Genomic DNA, 21,768 nt, shown 5'->3' with positions numbered 1-21,768 from the left:
TTTTTTTTTTCGACGAAGAAATCATCTTTGCTTAGTTTACGATTTGTTTTTTTTCTATAATCACTTATGAGGTTTAATTAAAGTACCGTAATATTCTAGTTTTATTTTGCAAAAATAATAGATATTTTTTTTAAAATTCCAATCTTATAAAATAAATTTTCCAATCTTATAAATAAATTTCTTTTCAGTAAACGAATAAAAATCATTAAGAAATTTACGTGCGATTTTATTTTGAAATGTCGGGAACGGTGCATTGGCGACACGAGATTAACGTCAGAGGTGTGAGCTTCGTTATATATATATGAGAGACAACGCACGGATCTTTGTTACTTACTTTTATTTCCCCAACTTTACAACAGGCAAGAAAAAAGAAGAAGAAATAAAAGAAGGAAACAAGATACTAAGGATAGAGTTTGACTCCGAAATATATTAAAATTATAAATTTCAAACAAGTATTTGTTTATTTTCGCAACATTGCGTTGTAATTTGGCTTTCAAGCGTACTTACTGCGTATTTTATTTTATTTTATTCTAATTACATCAAAGTTTCTATAACGGAACCCTGGCATATACTCATATAGCTATTGAGCTTTATTGATGTAAGCTCACTATTGGAGTAAATACTTATAAATATAATTGTGCATATATATATATATATATATATATATATAAAATATGTGTACATACATGAAGTATTAAATATAATTATATATACATATATGCATATATATATATATATATGTGTGTGTGTTTTGTTGTTGGATAAAATATTGTTCTAATTAACTTATTACTATAACTTGTTACATGCCTCCTAAGTCTAAAGATTGTTACTGTGATCTTTCTTTCGTTTAATTTCATTTTATGGAAGAGGTTATAAGTTCTGGCGTCCTTTTCACAAACTGTAATATTCGTTGTGATTTTTTTTCTTTCGGCAGCAAGTAAAAAATTGGGACAATTTTAAATTTTGTTCAAATCCAGAGCGCACCTTTTGGAGAAGTTGAATATGTCATACATTAATAACCGACTCTGCAGAGTTGTAGTGCAAAAAAGGTTACTAAAACTTGTTAATTAAGTTGTAAAAAAATAAATTTTCCGGGTTAATTTTGAAAATACCGATTACAGCGATAAATCAAATTGACTTTTTCGACTTCAGCTCAGCAAGGTTGTGTTTTAACCAACTCACATATCAGATTACACTTTCCCGTCTGAACCTTAAAATGTATTCTTTAGTGAATCATTTTTCATGTTTAGATTTAAGGGATCTTTTAGATTTTAATTTAACTCATTCAGTCGGCGGATTCGAGATTTGTTCTCATCAGGAAATACAGCTAATTTATAAATTATTTCATTTATTAATATATTGATTAATTACTTGATTTTAAATTGTCTTATTTTATCATATATGTTGTTTATATATTTTTCTTTCAAATTTAGGCTACTCGGTGATATATTTTTAGTAATGTTGATCATCTGACGGAAGGAGTCTCTCTTTGAAATTCCATGGATGACGGATTATTTCTTTTTATAATAGTATATATTATTATGGCATAAATTATTTTATTATTGTTTGAATTTTTGATGGTTGATAAATATTGTAATTTATTCAATTTTTATTCTCATTGTCAATTTTCTTTCTTTTTCGTAATATAAAATCATCCATTCTTATAAGATTATGAACAAGGATAAAAATGTGTGGTATTAAAAGCAGAAGTAAAAGAACCTAAAAACTCCACGATGCTTCGTCTGTTTAGTGCCGGATATTTCAAGAAAAAAAAATATTCGTTGACAGGAAGTTTAGTTAATTAGGAGTATATGTATTAAGAGATGGCATATTTATTTCCATATAAATAAAGAAATTATATATGCATATGCACATTATATATGTATGACTATTATTTAAAAAGAAAGATTTCAGTCGTTGTCTATATTATTTAACACCAAAAGAAAAGCTCTATTTTTATCTGAACACAGTCAACACATCCTCATAATAAACAAAACATTTAACAGATGTTTAGTTCAACCTACTAATGTTAAAAACAACTTGAAATATAAAAGAACTAAATAAAATGAGCATTGAAATATCAGAAATAACTTCAACAATCTAAAACTTAATCCATAAACCTAAATCTTACAACAATTTCAAGATCAAAGAAGATATATATTTGTGACTGTGGAAAAATATCCGTAGGCGAGACACAACGTAATGAACATAAGAGAGATATAAAAACTAATGACACCCTTAACGCCATTTTTACCCACATTGTTGAGCATGATCACCAGTTTAATTTTAATATTATATTAAAAACGTTACGTAACAAACCATTACGTCGTTTAATTAAATCGACTCTAATCTCCCATTCCCCCAATTTAATTAAAAAAAAGAAAACGCTTCTTTCACATCTCTCCGTACCTATCCAAAATAATAATTCAAGAAAATAATTTAGACAACAGCTAAAATCTTCTTTTTTTAATTAATAGTCATTTATATTATGTATATATGCATATGTAATTTATTTATTTACGTAGAAATAAATATGCTGATCTGCCCTATCTCTTAATATATATATATATATATATATATATATATATATATATATATATATATATATATATATATATATATATCCCTAATTAATTAACCTTCTCGTCAACGAACATTTTTTTTACTTTTGAAAAAACCTGCACTGAACGGGCGGAACGTCGTCAGGTTTTAAGGTCTATCCACCTCTGCTTTTAATACTCTCTTTCTCTCTCTCTCTCTCTCTCTCTCTCTCTCTCTCTCTCTCTCTCTCTCTCTCTCTCTCTCTCTTTCACACACAAATACACACACACACGCGTACGCATATATATATAGAGAGAGATATATGCATATAATCGACAGAATATTCGCGTAAGAAGATTTTAGGTTGTAATAAATACAGATCGAAACATCATCATGTGAGTGTCGTGGCGTTTCTGCACTTCGATATAAATAAAGATATTAATACGAATTGCATATTTTAATATAGAGCACTATTATATAAACATGATAGAAAGTCTTAGGATTTTAATTAATCGAATACATTCCGAGCCTAGATTCACACACGCACACACACACACACACACACACACACACACACACACACACACACACATAGAGAGAGAGAGAGAGAAACAGAAATACAGAGAAACACAGAAACACAGAAACACACAGAAACACAGAAACACACACACAAAAAACCACACACACACACACACATATATATATTTATATATATATATATATATATATATATATATATATATATATATAGCGAGAGAGAGAGATAGATAGATAGATATATATATACACACACATACATATGAATATATATGGTCGTTATATCTGTCAATCTAAAATCGGCGACAACCTGTATACATAGTTGTGTTTTCGTCTTCCGCATTATTTTGTTTTTTTTTCAAAGACTATATATTTAAAATACATTCAAACAATCTCGCACGATGTTTTACAATTTAATCTTTTCCTGTTTGAGGGCCGAGAAAATAGTTTTAAAAAACATCTCTGATAACGTTGTTTTTTGTTATTTTTTGTTATTGTTTTTTTTTGTTGTTTTTATGGGTTTTTTTTTTTGTAATGTACCATTATATATCAATTACTAGAGAAGCCGAAAGGGAAGAGCACGAAACAAGAGAAAGTCAGATAGAGGATAAAGGATAAACAAACTGAGAGATATAAGTTGGAAGAGCGAGAGATATAAGGAAGGATAGAGGTAAAGAAGGAGAGAAAGATGGGGAGGAGGTACTGAGGGAACGGTAATCCATGTTTTAGCCTTAGGTAAATCATTTACTTTCTAGAATGTTAAATAAAGATATGCTAGGTTAGAAATGGATACACGTGCGCGTATTGTATAGAAAAAAAAAGCAACGGTTGCAAAACTGTATTTATAACTGAAAGTTCTTTTCGCAAAAAATACATCTTACCAATGACAAAAACATGAGACAGCATTAAAATTTTGCTGTTTGTTTGTCAGTTTACTTTTTTTCTTTCTTTTTTTTTTTTTTCAAGCAAAACGATGCGGGAATTCGTTCGATTCTTTGCTTTTTCTCCGTGAGATTCTATCTCATCTTGTTTGTCCTTCATATATTTTTTCATCGAGAAATGATCATCTTGAATAGCACAGATCAATATTGACACAGTTTTATTATTACCATTTTATTGCAATTTGCGTAAGGTTTTCTCAGAATGTAACCCTTCTAAATGAATTATTTGCCTAGAAATATAGTTATAATATTGAGTCGTCTGCTCCAGAATTTTTTAGGTCACAAGCCGTAGTTTAACGGATAAAGTACTCGGTGAAATTCAGTTGTGAGTAACACTCTTCAGTTGGTTGAACGTTCAATCGTCAGTGCGGGTGATGCTTCCCCGTGAATTTAATAAAGGATTCAGTTCAAAATTCTGTGAAGATTTCCAAGTTCGAAAAGAGATTTACGAGTGCGACAAGATTCACATGAGTAAGGTCGGTTACATTGACTAAAACATTGTACTCACGATGGTGAGATTAGTTCGAATAATCCAAATAATCTAAATTGTCAATCCTCATCTAAAAAAAATTTGGCGTGAAACAAGATTAACACATTAATCTTGCTTCACGCCAGTCATGGCAACGTATATTTTCTCTCCTCTAAAATTGAAAATAGTATTGTGCCTTTTTAATTTTTAAATTTTCTTTCCTGATGAGATCAATTATGATCGAAACGGTCGGCACGTCGTAGTCATATCTTGCTACATATCACAAAGCGTCACTGGCAAGATGTCTTGTTGATGGTGAAAAATATTAAAACGAATATGTTGTCGTTTGCTTCGTTTTTGATAACGAAAATTTCGTTATGATTTCAATTGATCAATAAAACTATTGAACATTCATGTCTAGAACTTGGTGGACAAGTCAGTAATAGATTAAGGTTTAATCATACCAACCATCATTTGATTGCAGAAAGGATAATGACATTTTTAAAGATTTCATGTGTGTCCCTTTCGAGATCCCGATGTATGTTTACATTTAATATTTTTAAAATGCAAAATAAGATACACACTAGACGAGCATGTTTTAATCAGTAAGGTATACGACAACAACCAAATTCATCAAAATTAATAAATCGAAAATAAATTATTAGAAAAATAATCATAATAGTGAACGGCATTAGTCTATGGAACTCAAGGAAATGGCAAATCTGGAATTCACTGCCCCCCCACACACACACCAAATGGTGGGAAAATGCACGTATATCAGTCATTTCTCGCGCCATCTGGCTGGCTTCATTCAAGCCAGTTTTCTTCGGTTCAAATAAACACGAAGCGAAATAAAGATACAGAAACGTGGATATCATATCTTTCTTCTCCTCCCTTCCTTTCTTTCTTATAAATTTGAACTAGTTCCAACAGATGTATTTTGTACATTGAATCTAGAATCGGGAACACCTGATTTGATAAGATCACGAACATCGTCAACTATCAGAATTCTATTGCATGTATAATTTATTAAGACATGAATGAATTTATCCCCAAAAGAATGTATTCATGAAATATCACGTTTTTTTTTCGTCTGCTTACTACCACTAACAAGAACTCTCCTTTCTCTCTAACATATAACAGAGTTTGCATCAACTGATTCTCCTTCGAAGATCTTTGCAAATTCGAATGTTATGTGAATACAGAGTTTTCATAAGCCGTCCTCACACTGGAGTATCCGCCGCAGAGTAGTGGTTGATGGGTGGAAATCAGAAGCTCACAGTATAAATGCTGGAGTCCCTTAGGGGGCATCCTAGGCCAACTCTCTTCCTGATCTACGTCAATAATCTCATAAATCACATCCTAAGATCAATCATAGACATTTATACTGAAGTCACTACCATCGATGGCAACACTCCAAAGGCCGTAAACGACTAATTTCTCTCTGATCCTCTCTACTATGATCTTGAGCACGTGGTGGAATGGGGAAAGGGGTGGCTGGTTACTTTTAACGCATCTAAAACCAAGCTTCTTTCTTTACATCATAAACGCGCTTTGATCCCCGTCTAGCATCAACTGAAATGAATGACTCTCGTCTTGGGGAGGCTCTATGTTTTGACAAGCTTCTGGGTCTGACCTTTACTCCTGATCTTAGATGGAATATGTACATCAAATCCGTTGCTAAGTCTGCTGGAAAAATGGTGGGATTATTCTACCACTCCAGTAGATATCTCACTGCTAATGTAATTCTCTAAGTGTATAAGAGCCAAATACGTCCAAGGATGTGCTAGAAGCACTTATCTTGCTTTGGCGGAGTTCAAAACAGACTTCGTAGTCAAGTGAGGATGCCCTTTTCTTTTCCTTGCAACCTCTCTCTCACAGAAGAGATGTTGAGAGCCGGTCTCTGCTTTACGCTATTTTCATCGCAAGTGCTCGTCTTAGCTTCAATCTATGGTTCCCCCCCTTGCCTGACTTTCATGAAAAACACTCGTTGAGCTGAAACCACTATCAATAATTTCCCTCCCTTGGCCTTTTGGCCGAGATCAAAGTGTAGTATCTGTTCTTCAGATGCGGCACTTCCATTTCTTGTTCTCTTTCAGTGGAGGAGAAATCCTTCACGACTGAGACAATTTTTATTTTTGTACCTTTTCTCCACACTAAAAAACGACCCTGGTGTCTAACTCTGTCCCGTGGGGAGGCATTGTAAATAGGTACTCTTTATCCGTGCCTTAGACGTAAATTCCATGAACAAAACTTCCTTCTGAGAACTGCATGCCTGTGGAACTCTGTTCCGTATTCCTGCTTTCCAACTGGCTACAATATGATTGTCTTCAAGTCCAACATGAACAAGTTCTTGATGAGTCGTCCCCTAAAGTTATTTAATTTCCAACTACTAACGATTACTATGATTTTTTTTCATTGACTACTGTACACTCATTAACCCATATCCTCGATTGGTCTTCGGACCTCGATAAGTGGTGATTTCTTTGTAAAAAAAAAAGCTCGATGCGAGCCTGATCCAAGGATAGATTAAGCTCTTCAACAAGCACCTCGACCTGTTCTTTTATCTGTTTCCGCCAGGTTCGGTCTTCCACGACCGAACTGGGCAAAAAACACTAATAAGTCATCTCCCACGCAGGAGACTCCTAACTCTTCACCGCCTTGGCAGAACGACCGAAAGCGGGAGAGCTTGCGCCCGGATCTCATTCAGAACCTCTTCATCCTGGGTGCACAAGATTGCAACAGCGCGTCATCCTCAGAGCATCTATTATTTTATTTCTCTTATAATATTAAGTATCATTAAACAGACAATCTGTCAATTTCATCAGTCCTTACATTCGAGTGCTTTTTAGCCTTGATATTGGTTAACATATAGTAAATCTAAAAATAAGTAGACTTTTATATTTGACGGGGGCTCAATTAACTTATATTTTTCTCGGCATATCTTTAACACAAGCCTGGTGCAATATTAAACCAGCTGTGACAGTGCTAGTAAAAGCATAGAATATTAATATACATTTGATTAGATGACCTGAATAGAGAGAGTAGAGTAAACGAAAATTACTAACAGTACATAAAACAATTAATTAAATATATCAGAATAAGTCATACGCATATGCCATTATCAATAATAATTAAAACCATTTTCTCTCCGAAGATTTCCAAAACAAAACAAAGAAAACATGGCTGCATTTTTGCGGTTATAAATTGGCTATTTTATTTTATAATAAAAAAGTCATGTTAAGAGGAGACTGTAAAAAATTTTATATTAGATTATTTTTCAAAAGATTTGCCAGTGAATTGACATGTGTTACTTTATAATTTATATTAAAAATTATCCAGAGAAAGACAAAAAAAAAATTTATTATAGATTATTTTTAAAAAGATTTGCCAGTGAATTGACATGTGTTACTTTATAATTTATATTAAACATTATTCAGAGAAAGACAAAACAAAACAATGTTAAATTTTCATTGAAAAAAAGTATTTTTTTAATTACATTTTTTTTTGCTTTAAAATGTTAAAAATGAATTTACTAAAAAATTGTTTTAAATTTTGTTTTATTTCTCGTCCATTTTATTTAGAATGTGCTTTAAAAAATTTCAACTGCTGTGAATTTCCACGGTGTCTACTAGTTTAGTATTAATAGACCATTATTAGATAATTCAGAGAGTAAAAGAAGCCTCTAACATACCTTATAGTGTTTTCAGTAATCATAAAAGTGTGCCTTCCTTTAAAGGTATATACAAGGAAACACTGTTGTTGTTATTTCATGTATTCAATAACATCGCTATGCTGTGAAATAGTATGGACGGTATTGTACATTAAAAGATAGTTATATTATAGTTTGGGTTCCAGACAGGGAGATAGTTTGATCCCCATTAGTAATAGATTTACTATTACTTATTGATTTACAATTCCTTGAATAAAAAATGTTTAGTTTTTTTTAATCTGATGATTGGTAACATTTCCTATGCATTACTTTATGATCTTTCTTTGGTTAGGCATATAATTGCACTGCAATTTAATCCTGTTGCACTCGAATATCTATCGTAATCATACCTACTCTTTGAACCTTAACATTTGCAAGAGGATACGTCATATAGAAAACGAGATATAAGATAATTAGAAACACAGACAGCCTCACAGACGCGTGTATCACAATTGGGGTTATGATCTCTCTCTTATTTCTAGTCATATGGATTTCAAAGACATTTCATTTAAATATTACTAACACAGTGTCTCGTCCCCGTTTTCAATAAGCAATATGTCGTCGGACATGTTAATGACAGCAATTTCAAATACAGAAAAAAAAAAGGATACGTATCTCGTTTCCTAACAGTAGTAAGGATTTACTTAAATATAACAGCTCAGATGGTTGGATTTGATCAATGAATTGTGCCGCATAGTATGGGATTGCCCATTCGCAATTTAATCTATATTCTTTATATAATTTAAATCATTAAAACGAAACAAGTCTATAAGAAACCGAAGGCAAAACTAACGCCGAGAAGATAAAACTAATGGATAAATAAATAAAGCATTGAATTAATTAACTTAAAAATACAACGCACCGTTAATAGCTAATGCGGTATTAGACGTAGGTATGTCATGCAAGCTTCCTCTCCCAAACCACATTCTTAGGTCTTTCGTAGATATTTATGCTGACGAGACAACAACCAATAGAAACACTTCAAAGGCCAGTAATAACTAAGCCCTTTATGATTCTCTTTCTTCTGAATTTGAACACGTGGTACGATGAAGAAAAGTTGGTTGGGTTATTTTAATGCATCTAAAACCAAGCTTCTCTCTTTTCATCATATTTGTTCTCCCTCCCTCCCGATCAGATCTCAATTGAAATGAATAATTCTTGTCTTAGGGAAGTATCATGTCTTGACAAGCTTCTGGGATTGACATTCACTCCTGAGTTGAAATAGAACACGTACATCAAATTTAGTGCCAAGATCGCTATAAAATGGTTGGATCATTTTACCGCTACAGTACGTGTCTCACTGCCGATGCAATCTTCTATCTGTATTAGGGGCAAGTGCGTCCTACAAGGAAGTACTGTTGAAACATCCTTGCAGGGGGTGCTTGGTGCGCTCTATCCTGCCTCGATAGAGTTCAAAACCGGATTCGAAACCTAGTAAGCGATGCACTTTGTTTTCAGATGCGATATATAAAGAAGTTATTGCTATTAATGTGATACCAAAAGAAACCATGGATTGGGGTTCAATTGATTATTTTCTATAGAAATATCGATACTGTGAGAAAGTGTCTGTAGAAAATGGAATATATATTCTTGACTAGATTGTAAAGTCTATATTTATAGTCTGTTAACTGTCAGGAAGATTGCTCCGAGCAAAATCTAACTGGAATCAGTACTAAATCTTGGCGTATCTCGGCCGTATATAGTTGATATTTTTATTACCAGGCAAATACGAAGATTTTTCCAAAAAGTTACGCCTCCTATTCTTTAAATTCAAAAAGGGTAAGAACTACGACGGCGGAGTTAGTATTATTAAAACGAGCGAGCATTTGTGCTCCAGAATATATTTTTTCCGCATAGTCACACCCATTCACAATACATATCTGCCAGGAATTCAATGACGCATCTCTGCTTCTGACGCACTTTCATGACAGGGACTGCTTTCTGGGAGTCTCACACAATCAATATCTGCAACAGAAGTAAACCTTTCTGCTTATAAATGCATAAGTTCAGTCATAATAATAATAATAATAAAATTTGCAATCTCATATGATCCGTTCGGGCGGAATAAATATATATGAGGTATTACTTTTGGAACGCCGCTCGTACTTTTAAAGACTTTAGAATAATACATCTATTTTTCCATCAATCTTAGCAACATAGGAGATATATGTTAACTTTTTTTAAAATTATATGACCAACATGAAAAGATAAGGACATCTATTAGATATTCATCATCTTTGTTTATATTCAGATTTATGAGAGTCGATAGCAATTTGAAAATTACTCGAAAGTTATAGCAAAGAAAAAAGCTTTTATCTTGTCCGAATCTTGGACATTGAAGAGATTGCATAACATATTTGACTTGAAGGTGAATACTGTATACATAGGTTCAATGACCTAATTTTGTATTTTAACCTACTTTAATAGGATCTACGTATGGATATAAAAGTAAAAAAAGAAGTTCCCTTCTTTGCATAGAAAATAGTTCGATTTCTCCACTACTATATAAATGGGACTTTGTGTGTGTGTGCGTGTGTGTGTGTGTATGTGTGTGTGTGTGTGAGTTCGTTCCCTATCGATCGAAAATGGCTGAGCCGGTGTTTATGAAATTTCACACGAAGTTACTCTATATACTATCATATTTTAAACTTACACTATCAAATATTTTGCTCTGCGTACTTTTCTTTTTCTCACACGAATTCTCAATTCATCCGAAAACGCTATTTTCATTTTTGTCCAAATCATAAAGATCACATTACAAATGCGGCGATAAAAATGACCGAATAGTTGTTAGTTATTTTTAAGAGCTACGAGAACTCAGAATTCACAGACGCATTGAATATCTTGAATAATCCATACGTTTCACTTTTGACGTAACTGATGACATTAAACGGTTTAGTGGGCTCCTTTGCTTTTCTACATTCAACACGTGATTAATGTTCCGCTGCACATGTCAGCAGTTTCATGAATCTGATAAGAGAGGGTATCTATTCGATAGTCAGCATTTTTTTAAAGTTAAATATCTGTACGTATATTTTTTGGATTAGAAAAAGGACGGTTTGAAAATCTATCAGGGAACAGTTTTGATTCTGACTCCAATGTAACCGTTCGTTAAAGATAAATTTCAATTAAACTAAATGAAAATGATCGACTTGTTTCCCAAGTCAAAATGATCCCGTTTCCATCTCGACGTTTTCTATTGTTTCCATTCTTTCTTCTTCCTTGAGTTCTGATCTTTCCCACATCAAGTTCAGATTAATCAAATCCCGTTATTTACTTCCTTCCCACTGCACAAAGATGTGACAGAAGCTTAGAAATCGAGGAGAGCATGCTAACGTCTGAAAAAAAAAATGGCACACTGAGCTCGAACAGTTGCTTGAAAAGTCCTATTAATATTCCGAGGTCGGATCGCCTCAGGCAGTTAGCAATAAGAAAACTCAACCACTAAGATATTGACTTTCAACTAGTCTAGTGCTAATGTATAAATTACTAAAAAACTAATATATATTTATATTGAGAACTCTACCAACCTCCTCCGACACTTTTGGGTCTAAACACTTGAAATTTTTAGATATTGGACATGGATCTAACTTAATAACTTGATTTCAGCCCAAAACAATAAATTTAAAGGGGTCATGATAGGGGTCAAATTTTTTAAAATTTGACCTCTGCGGTCTCTATCAAATTACTCAGACAATTTCTGGTTTAAACATTTGAAATTTTACATGAAAGTTATTTAGAGATAGGGCAAGCTTTTTAATCGGTTTGGGTCGAAAATTTAAGCTACCAATATATAAACGTATGTATGTTTGCATGCCTGCCTAAAACTTTCGACAGATTCCACGAATTTTTACAAGATCAGTATGGTTTTGAAGCTCCACACTTCAGACGACAAATACCGAAAAATTGGTTAAAAACATTAATTTCTTCACCCTCATCTGGGCACTTTTCAACAAGGCAGGGTTGCTTTTTTCGCCGATTTTTTTGAAAATCATCCCCATCTTTTCGATTGTCTAGCCTTAATTTAAACCTACGTCACTTCCGGTTTGGCGTTGGTCGTAACAGCAAAGATATCAGGGGTTTTCCCCGTTCTTTTCCTCCTTCGGGGTACGGGTTCGAGCCTACCTTCCTACTACCATATTTTTTTTCTTTTTGGGGGGGGCTCAACACACACCTCCAAACACCCGAGCAACGCAGGGCACCCATGCTAATATATATATATATATATATATATATATATATATATATATATATATATATATATAAAATGAACTCATTTTTTCCCGTCTGATTTTGACATTAATAGGATTAAAAATCAAGATATTTCATGAAAATATAATATGCACAAACGGCAGAACAATATCTGAGGTGTGTTATAGGCTTATTATTTCTCAAATTCCTCGATAATCTTAGATTTCTATAGTTTTTCTGCTGAGAAGTCACGGCCAAAATCGGTTAAGATCAATGGAAGTGGTAAAATATTTTCTCTCTAATAAATTCCTCCTCCCCCTGCCACCACTTAACACCGTTTGGGGATCGTTCACAAGGAACAGTTGAGAAGAGAACACCGGTTTGGCTTCGTAGTTCTTTCATGTGAAGTTATTTAAAATCACTAAACTAAGCTGCAGTGCTCTGTGGCGTAGTGGTTAGCGTGCTGGACAATTCACATTATATTTTCACGTTCGCGCCGACCTACCGTAGTCGTTTTTTTTTTTTCCTAAACAACTGGAATTGACTTTTCTTGGTGGCCGAACTGTTAACGTTGCAGATGTTTTTTTTTTGTTTTTTTTTTTCACACTTTATTTTCCTACTTTTACTCATGACTCCGGGTTTGATCCTTCCTACTTACCTACCATAACATTTTTTAAAACTCCCCCCCCGTCCCGGAAACAAACACTCGGGCAACGCCGGATACCCCCGCTAGTATATATATATATACGAGATGTATATGTATATATATATATATATATTCGAGATGTATATGCACATATATATGTATATATTTATATATATGCATGCAAATATGTATATATATATGTATATATGTGTGTATATATATGTATATACATGCATATATAGATATGCATATATGTGTGTGTATGCGTGTGTATTAATATATCAAAGTATGTGCACGTTTCTATATAATTAGGGTGTTTGTATATAGATTAAGGTTACGTTTGTATGTTTAGTAAGCACATATATGTTCAATCACCTTCATACAAATTACACTTTACACTAAGGCGAGAGAGAGAGAGAGAAAGAGAAAGAGAGAGAGAGAGAAGGATAGTGACCGAAGTGAAAAACAAGAAGGAAAATTTGGGTTTTTGCATGTCGTATAAAAACATGACTGTTTATCTTAATTTATTCCTTGATTCTGGTTCCGTTTTACTCAGAATTACATGTTAATTCCTAAAGATAACATCGGAAGGCAATGATTTAGTACAAGCTAATTTGTGAAGAGGAAGAGAAGGTTTCATCCTTACAATTAGCGTGTAAATATAAAAGTTTGCTCATTTTTTGTCAGCTTGTGAATTTTCAAATTTGTATTTCGAAAAGATTTTTTCTTCTTTTAGCAACCATTATAAAAAAAAACATTATAAAAAAACATTATAAACAAAAACATTATAAACAAAACCATTTTAAAAAAAAAACATTATTAAAAAAGCCATTATAAAAAAACATTATACAAAGAGAAAAAGAGAGAAAAAAGCTAGATTCAATGTATTTATTATTTTTATAAACTGAGACTTAAATTTTGTAATTATTTATACAAATAAAACTATGGTAACCAAGTCGCATATATTTTTCTAGCATTCATGACGAACGAAAATATATTACAGAAGGCAAAGGGTAAAGCTGAGCAGCTTGAATCTTGAAAAATAAACATATACTATACTAAACTACACCCTGCCAAAAGGAGGTAGTAATTCCTGGAAGGATTGATTCATGAGAATATATAATACACTACGCCTAAAAGAGGGAGTAATTTTGGCCATTATTTGTAGTAGAAGTTGAAGTAGTAGAGTATGTTTAATCACTCGGAGTTTAAACAGAAGTCATCATTAGTGATAACTATAACCGGTGGGTTTTGCTGGAGTCTGAGTGACAACACGTCTCCTCTGATTTCAAGTACTCTTCATCTCTTTCGTTACTTATTACTAATGATTTTGCATTATCGCAACACTCACTTTAAATTGATTTATAACTATCAGCGACTATTATTATATTTTTTACTCACCAAGATTTTCACACGTTATCATAAAAACATTTCTCTCTGAAAACAACCTGTGATGTTCCCTGGAATGTAGGTGGCAACAGTCTCTCCAGATTTCCAGTACTCTCTACTACTTTCGATAGCATTTGCAAATGAAATTGCATTATTGCAACAGTCGTTTACCAACGATTTCTCGCTACCCATGTCTTCACTGTAATTAGCAGTAAGACTCCCCCAATCCCAGCCCTTTTTGCATTCGTCCACAGAAAGTTTTCGTTAGTGCTTTTTCTTCTCTATCGTTCTATGCTCCTTGGCCCTTCACGACTATTGGTATGGTGCCATTTGATGCCCACATTTCAATTTTGGGAGGGGGGAGCTTATTAACTTACAATTGTACGATTTCAGTTTTGTTTTCTATTTAGTGGTTCTCTATCTTTTTGTTTTAGTTCTATTGCAGTTTATCCGGTTAGCGTTTGTAGCTCATGTGTATTGGTCTCTGGATTCAAGAGTTCTTATTAATATTTCAGTCGTTTTCATTATTGTAATCTGTTGTATTTTCTCAGCCATTCTTCTAATTCCAATCTTTCCGATTTTTTTTTTATTTTATTTTTTTTTTTTAGATTGTTCCTAGTGCCCATATTGGTATTATCTTTACTCTCTTTATCTTCAACAATCCTTTCAGCTCTCTGGTCGGTTCTGTTGTGCTTTTCCTTCCCCATGATGTTCGCTCTGCGGGGTCAGCTGGAATGGCAAAATCCACAATCTGGCAGAACTTTTCCTTCTTATTAATAATTATGACACGCAGTCTTTTACTTGCATAGGTTTATCTGTTTGAACATCTATGTCACCTACGATTTTGTCATTTCAGTTTTAAAGTACAACCGCCAGTTTCTGATTGTACTAATTGTCTGAGTATTCAAAATGCAGTCGTTTGCATAGTTCCCACTGTACTTTTCTCGCTTGATCACAATATTATATACTTTTTGGGGCTGATTTGCTGCATCCACTTATTTGATTTATCATTTCGTCCATTTGTCGATAAAGTCTGCATTTGTTGTTTTCTTGTGATACTTGTTTTGATATAGTTGGTTCAAATCGCGTTTTCTTGTGCCGCTGTCATTAGAGAGTCAGTTTCTCTGTTTAGGTCTCTATTTTATAGCCATGTCCAAGTATTTTCGTGTTTTTCATCTTTTGTCATCTTTATGTATCTGTGTAGCTGCATCCCCCATTTTTCTTTCCTCGTCTTATCCTTTATCTGCCTGTTCATTGTCTTGTTCATTCTTGCAATGTCTCCTGCTGCGGTAATTATCCTTTCTGTATTCCACGTTATGTATTTTATGACTCATTTTTTATCATTCACACCGTGTTCTATATAAAATAATCTTCTTCCTTCGTCGTTTCTTTTCACGTAGAGTCGATTAGAATCATTTATTGAGTGTATTTTATTGTTCATCATCATAAGTTTTATTTTTGGTCCAGTCTTTGTGCAATCCATAGTACATTATTTGTTGTACTGTCCATGTGTGTATACTTTTTTATTAGGTTTCTCCGATATAATTTAGTTTCCAGGAGTCTTCTTCTTCGTTGTCCCTTTCCGATTTATACAATTTGCTACCAGGATAACTGCAAAAGAGAAAAGCATTCCAGTGCCTGTCCTTAATGCCACGGAATTGGAACGTGTCTTTATGTCAAGGTCGAATCACGTCCGTCACACTGAAACGCTTTAATCAAACCTACACTTGACCATCTTATCAGAAGAAAAAGCACTTATCAATTCATTTTGAACGATGTCAAAACATCGTTAATTCACTACCCGCACAGCAGCAGACTAATAACATAATGGTGAGAAGTCTTGGCTGTCGTTTGGGCGGTTGGGTTTCGATCCTGGCTTAAGGTAATCTAGCCGCACTGCTGAGCGGTGATACAGCGAGACAGTACTGTATGTGGATAACAATTTGAGACAAGATCAAAGTGTAGTATCTGTTCTTCAGATGTTGCACTTCAATTTCTTGTTCTCTGTCATTGGAGGAGAAATCCTTCACGACTGAGACAATTTTTATTTTTGTTCCTTTTCTCCAGATTAACAAAAACGACCCTGGTGTCTAACTCTGTCCCGTGGGGAGGCATTGTAAATAGAAACAATATATATATATATATATATATATATATATATACGTATATATATATATATATATATATATATATATATATATATATATATATGGGTGTGTAGGTGTGTGCGCGTGTGTGCGTGTGTTATACTAGTGTTATTTAGAACCCGATATTAAAAGTAAAAAGCATTTTTTGTGGGGAGAGGTCCACCTTATAACAAAACTGTAAATATTAATATATAGTTTCTATTAAGATTTTAGAGTTAATTTCTTTCATAAATAGCTTCATAGTGTATTATGCTTATCAGTATGATACGAATCTTATTTTGGGAAATACAATTATTACGAAATATGGTATAGAAACAATCGGAGTGATAAGTGCACCTTATACCACAGAGAAATACCATTTTAAGTGAAGCAAAATACAGCGTAGTCAATGCATAAATGGTTATCATTTGGGTGTAATAATGTACGTTAGTTCACCGGTAAAACGTTGCTATAAATATGAATTTCTCTGACACATACTATTAAATAGTAGCTTCCTTCAGTTTTGACAGATTCTGGATACTCACTGTATGGGTGCTGCGCGTGGAATTTTTGTGACAAGGGTTGCGAAATCTCTAACCACAGGTCTCCTTATCCGACATTGTAAAATACCAGTAGCAAGTGGAGGTTCAGGACGACTGGAAACAATACTGAGATCCGCCCGGACCACATACAGCGCCTAGAATTCTCAAATGATCTCCCATCTGGTACTAGGCAGGCTAAAGGTTGCTTAACTTCGGTGATCTTACGAGTGCCAACGTGATTATATCGTATATACGGCATATTACGTAATACACACACATACATACACACACACATATATATATGTATATATATGTGTATATATATATATATATATATATATATATATATATATATATATATATATATATATATCATTGAATGAAATACTTTTGAAATCAGTTGTGACCATCATTTTCACGCTAGGTTGACGCTAAAACAGGTTTAGGGCATGCCGCTTTGTTGAATGGCGTTTATGCAGAACAGTTCCACGCAAAATAACTGCGAGTCACTGGAATTATCAATTTTAGCATAAAAACATTTTCTTTTTCAATGTTATCTGATTAATTTCTCAAAGCATGAAACTTATGGTCATGACTAATTAGAAACATGTATTTTATTCAATTATTCAATTATAATAACGCTTATTATGAAAAACACCGATATATATATATAATATATATATATATATATATATATATAGAGAGAGAGAGAGAGAGATAGATAGATAGATAGATAGATAGATAGATGTGTGTGTCTGTTATAATTCAAACATGGCGGAATAAATAGAGAAATAATTGAAAGTTCTCTTCCAATTTTTAATTTTGTAATCATGCTCATATTCCTTTATTTTCTTTTAAAGTTAATAAATCATTTTTTCCTCTGATACGTTAAGGACGGAAAAAATTCAAAAATTGACATAATAGTTGCATGAATGATTCTGCGCTACGAAACAAGTGCTGTCAAGAATTGTGCATCTCAACGTACTTGAAGAAAAAAGGTAAAACGTTCGCCGGCTGTAAATTGGGAACATAGACTTTTGTCATTTATATATATATATATACTTATATATATATATATATATATATATATATATATATATCGTCAAAGAATGAGAGTTAATATAGAAACGTTGTTTTAATTTGAATAAAATACAATACACATCAATGCGCTTGAAACCAAATACAACGTAATATTAGGAAAATAAACAAATATTTTACTTGTTTGAAATTTATCACAAATATATTTCAGACGTATTCTCCATCTTCAGTGTGCTGTTTCTTTTTTTTATTTTCTTCTTCCTTGCCATCTTGTTAATTTGGAGAAACAAGTTTGTAAAGAGCCACGTGTTGTTTCTAACGGTTGTATTTTGAAATGTTTGAACTGAGCGTGGGCAACGCGAGAATAACGTCAAAGAATTTATTTATGCTTATATATATATTATTTTATGTATCTACATAAATTGTTATAAGGATATATAATATTTTAAGCATAATTTTTCAGATTTACCAGACTACTGTTCTCATCTTGATTGCCGTTTTCACAATGTTTCGATCGATGTAACCTCCGACCTTCTTCGGGTGTATCTTGTCGAACTCGGAAATGTTTCTGTCGAATTAGGGAATTTTGGCGGAATTTCGAACGTAACCCTTTATTTACTTCACGGGGGTAGCATGCTCTGGTTCCGTCAGCCATGACTAAATAGAGGTCCTAAATAATTGTATTTTCCGTTCGCCCACACTGAGAATTGAATCGTTAATATTCAGGAGAATATCACTTTTAAAATTGATTTTCCAAGTACTCTAACGACTGCGCCAAGAATGCTTAGCTGACAGAACAAGAGCATGCTAACCCCCTCCGTGAAATTAATAAAGGGTTCCGTTCGAAATTCCATCAAAATTCCCGAGTTCGACAAATACATTCCCGAGTTCGACAAGATACACCTGAAGTCGGACGTTACATCGACCGAAACGTTGTGAAAATCACACTCAATATGAGAACAGTAGTTCGATTAATCCAAATAATCCAAATAACCAATCCTCATCTCAAAAATTCAGAAACGCAATCATTTTTCAGTATTTGCTTCAACAGTGCCCAATACGTGTTAAGCTAAATAGTAACTTATGAATATATGTGGAATTCAGCTACACAGAATCTTCCTCGTTTAATCCACGTGTGGAATCGTCAAGATAGAATGAATTCTAGCTGTAATTTCCTTCGCCGATGAGACGCGAAACATTTTGTGTAGCTTTATTGTTCTATATATTTTCAAAACATACTATATATATATATATATATATATATATATATATTTATATATATATATATTTGTGTGTGTGTGTGTGTCAGAGAGAGAGAGAGAGAGAAAGAGAGAGAGGCAAACACGTGAGTGTAGCATTTGGGTTTCCCGGTGAATTTCTAATTATAAATGATGAGGTGTTCAAAATAGTCTAGCGAAAATAAATGGACTTTCCTCTTTTTTAATAAATTCGTCATGAGTATAATAAAGGATAATTGTGGCTCAGCAAATCAATATTCATTTGCGTGAAAATAGAAAATGCATTATTGTTTTGCGTTGAATCCTACCTATTTTCGAGGCAATTCGTTACATACGAAATGTGTAAATCGACACAACTTAATAACAAACTGTTTTCTACCCGATTATATTTTTTTTTTTCCTTTTCAGTTCATTGTGAGTCAAAGTTGGGATTTTCTGAATGGAATGTACGGTGACAATCTCAAAATTATGACAGTGTCTTATAAATCAAAAGCTGAAATCGTAGTATTAGACCTGGCGTCATACGATGTTCACTTCCAAAGATAATTCTTATAAAACATTGGGGAGATCTTCACACAACTAATCAAACACTACATATGATCAAATACACATTAAATGATTACTTAATCTCTGGAATCAGTATGATACGTATTTTATTTTGGGAAATACAGTGGCACTTCATTTCTCAGATCTTACAGTGCTTATGCAGATTGGCACTTATGTAGCATTTAAAATTAACGAAAATACAGGAATGCCGGTATGGTGTTCGTAGCAGTCACGAGACGAAAAGGAAAAAAATCCTAAAATCACGTAATGTGATCAAGTAGTTAATTTATTCTTGAAGAGATCAAACTTTACTGTTTCGATGAGGGTGAAAAAAGTGTCAATCAACCAATTCATAGACAAGTGGAGAACACCCAAATACACATGAAAACTGTCAAAATAATCATTGATTACATCCCCTTATTATATTCTCTAGAAAAACACGGCCCCATCTGTCACTTATCGGTAGAAAACGGCAATTTTGTTTTTCGTAAAAAATAAATAAATAAAAACTACTTAATCAACTTTTGTTATTTTGGGAATATGCAAACTTCTTTCCGTGACAAGTGGGTAAAAAATACAAGTTTTTTTTCATTTTTGTTTAACTGCCATTCTGTATAAGCACCTATCTTACTGCTGAATTTTTCTGTGTAGATATGTCATGGTCAAGTGCAATATATTTAATCTTCAATCCAAATGAGTTTACTAAAGATGGAAAATAAAAATAAACATCTATTTTGTGCAGCTAAATTTTTTTTTAAATATCGATAAGTGTCTAATAGTGAATTTTTCAGAGAAAGTAAAATCATGTCTACAATAGAATGGAGCTCTATCATTTCGGCTCTAAATAAGATGTGAACGATATTTTTCACGCAAAGAGATGTTTTACTTCTATATTAGAATACTAGCGGAGGATGGGAGCGCCCGCCTTTGCCCGGGCGAAAAATACGTTTAAATATGATATTTTAATTTGTCCATATTTCGTATATATCATTATGGAGTTGTGATTTCAAAAATTCTTTTTTTAAGTATCTTGATGCCATCAGCTTGAATCGAAACTGTAGTATTCAAATCTGGTGACGTTACCACAGTACCGACGTAATACGCATATAAAGCGATTAAAAATTAAAAATAAACTAAGATGAATGTACAAAATGTTTAACGATTTTTTTCAATTTTTACCCATTTTTGACCCCATAAAAACAATTTGGACCGGCTAAAGACACATGAAAGAATGGCCCGAAAAAAATTCAATCATTCGAGGCTCCTAACGCCGCTCTGCGACTTTTTGTTTCGGTGGAGATAGAGTTAGAAAATATGGAGACAGACAGAAAAAACAGGCAGGCATAACAACGGAGAGTCAGATCGACAGGCAGACATATAGCCGTTTACGTATTAGATTTATAAAACATTTGTGAATATATATATATATAGGTGATTTGAGCACTATAAAATAGGTGGCGGGTGTCTATTTAAATAGACATTCCGACGAGTTATTTACGGGCGTCAATTCCATGGTCGAGTTGGAGAACCGCCGACTGTCAACACGACGGTTCTAGGTTCAATCCTTGGCTTGAGAGAGATGCTAGTCTAGCGGCACTGATGAGTTGTGATACACCGAAACAGGACTGTATGTCGATGACTAGAAATATATTTTAAGCCCCCCTCTCTGGGTAGAGCACTGTCGTAAATAATCTCACCCGCTACTTAATTGGCTGAAAATGCGAAGCTCGTTGTTTGTTTGTTTACGAACAGGTGATTTGAGCACTATAAAAGTGGTGGTGGGTGTCTATTTAAATAGACATTCCGACGAGTTATTTACGGGCGTCAATTCCATGGTCGAGTGGGAGAACCG

General features: G+C 33.3%; 1 protein-coding gene and 1 pseudogene across 1 annotated transcript in view; one reads left to right on the top strand and one right to left on the bottom strand.

Annotated features, from left to right (window-relative positions):
* LOC145283705 (uncharacterized) overlaps positions 1-21,768 on the bottom strand; it is a 390,390-nt gene that overhangs the window by 326,101 nt on the left and 42,521 nt on the right. The window lies entirely within an intron of this gene.
* Positions 6,504-6,637, top strand: LOC145284275 (U2 spliceosomal RNA; annotated as a pseudogene).

This window comes from Euprymna scolopes, chromosome 8, assembly GCF_053919585.1.
Source record: "Euprymna scolopes isolate OS-2025 chromosome 8, ASM5391958v1, whole genome shotgun sequence".
NCBI classification, from domain to species: Eukaryota; Metazoa; Mollusca; class Cephalopoda; order Sepiida; family Sepiolidae; genus Euprymna; species Euprymna scolopes.
This window is presented reverse-complemented; position numbering and strand designations above follow the sequence as displayed.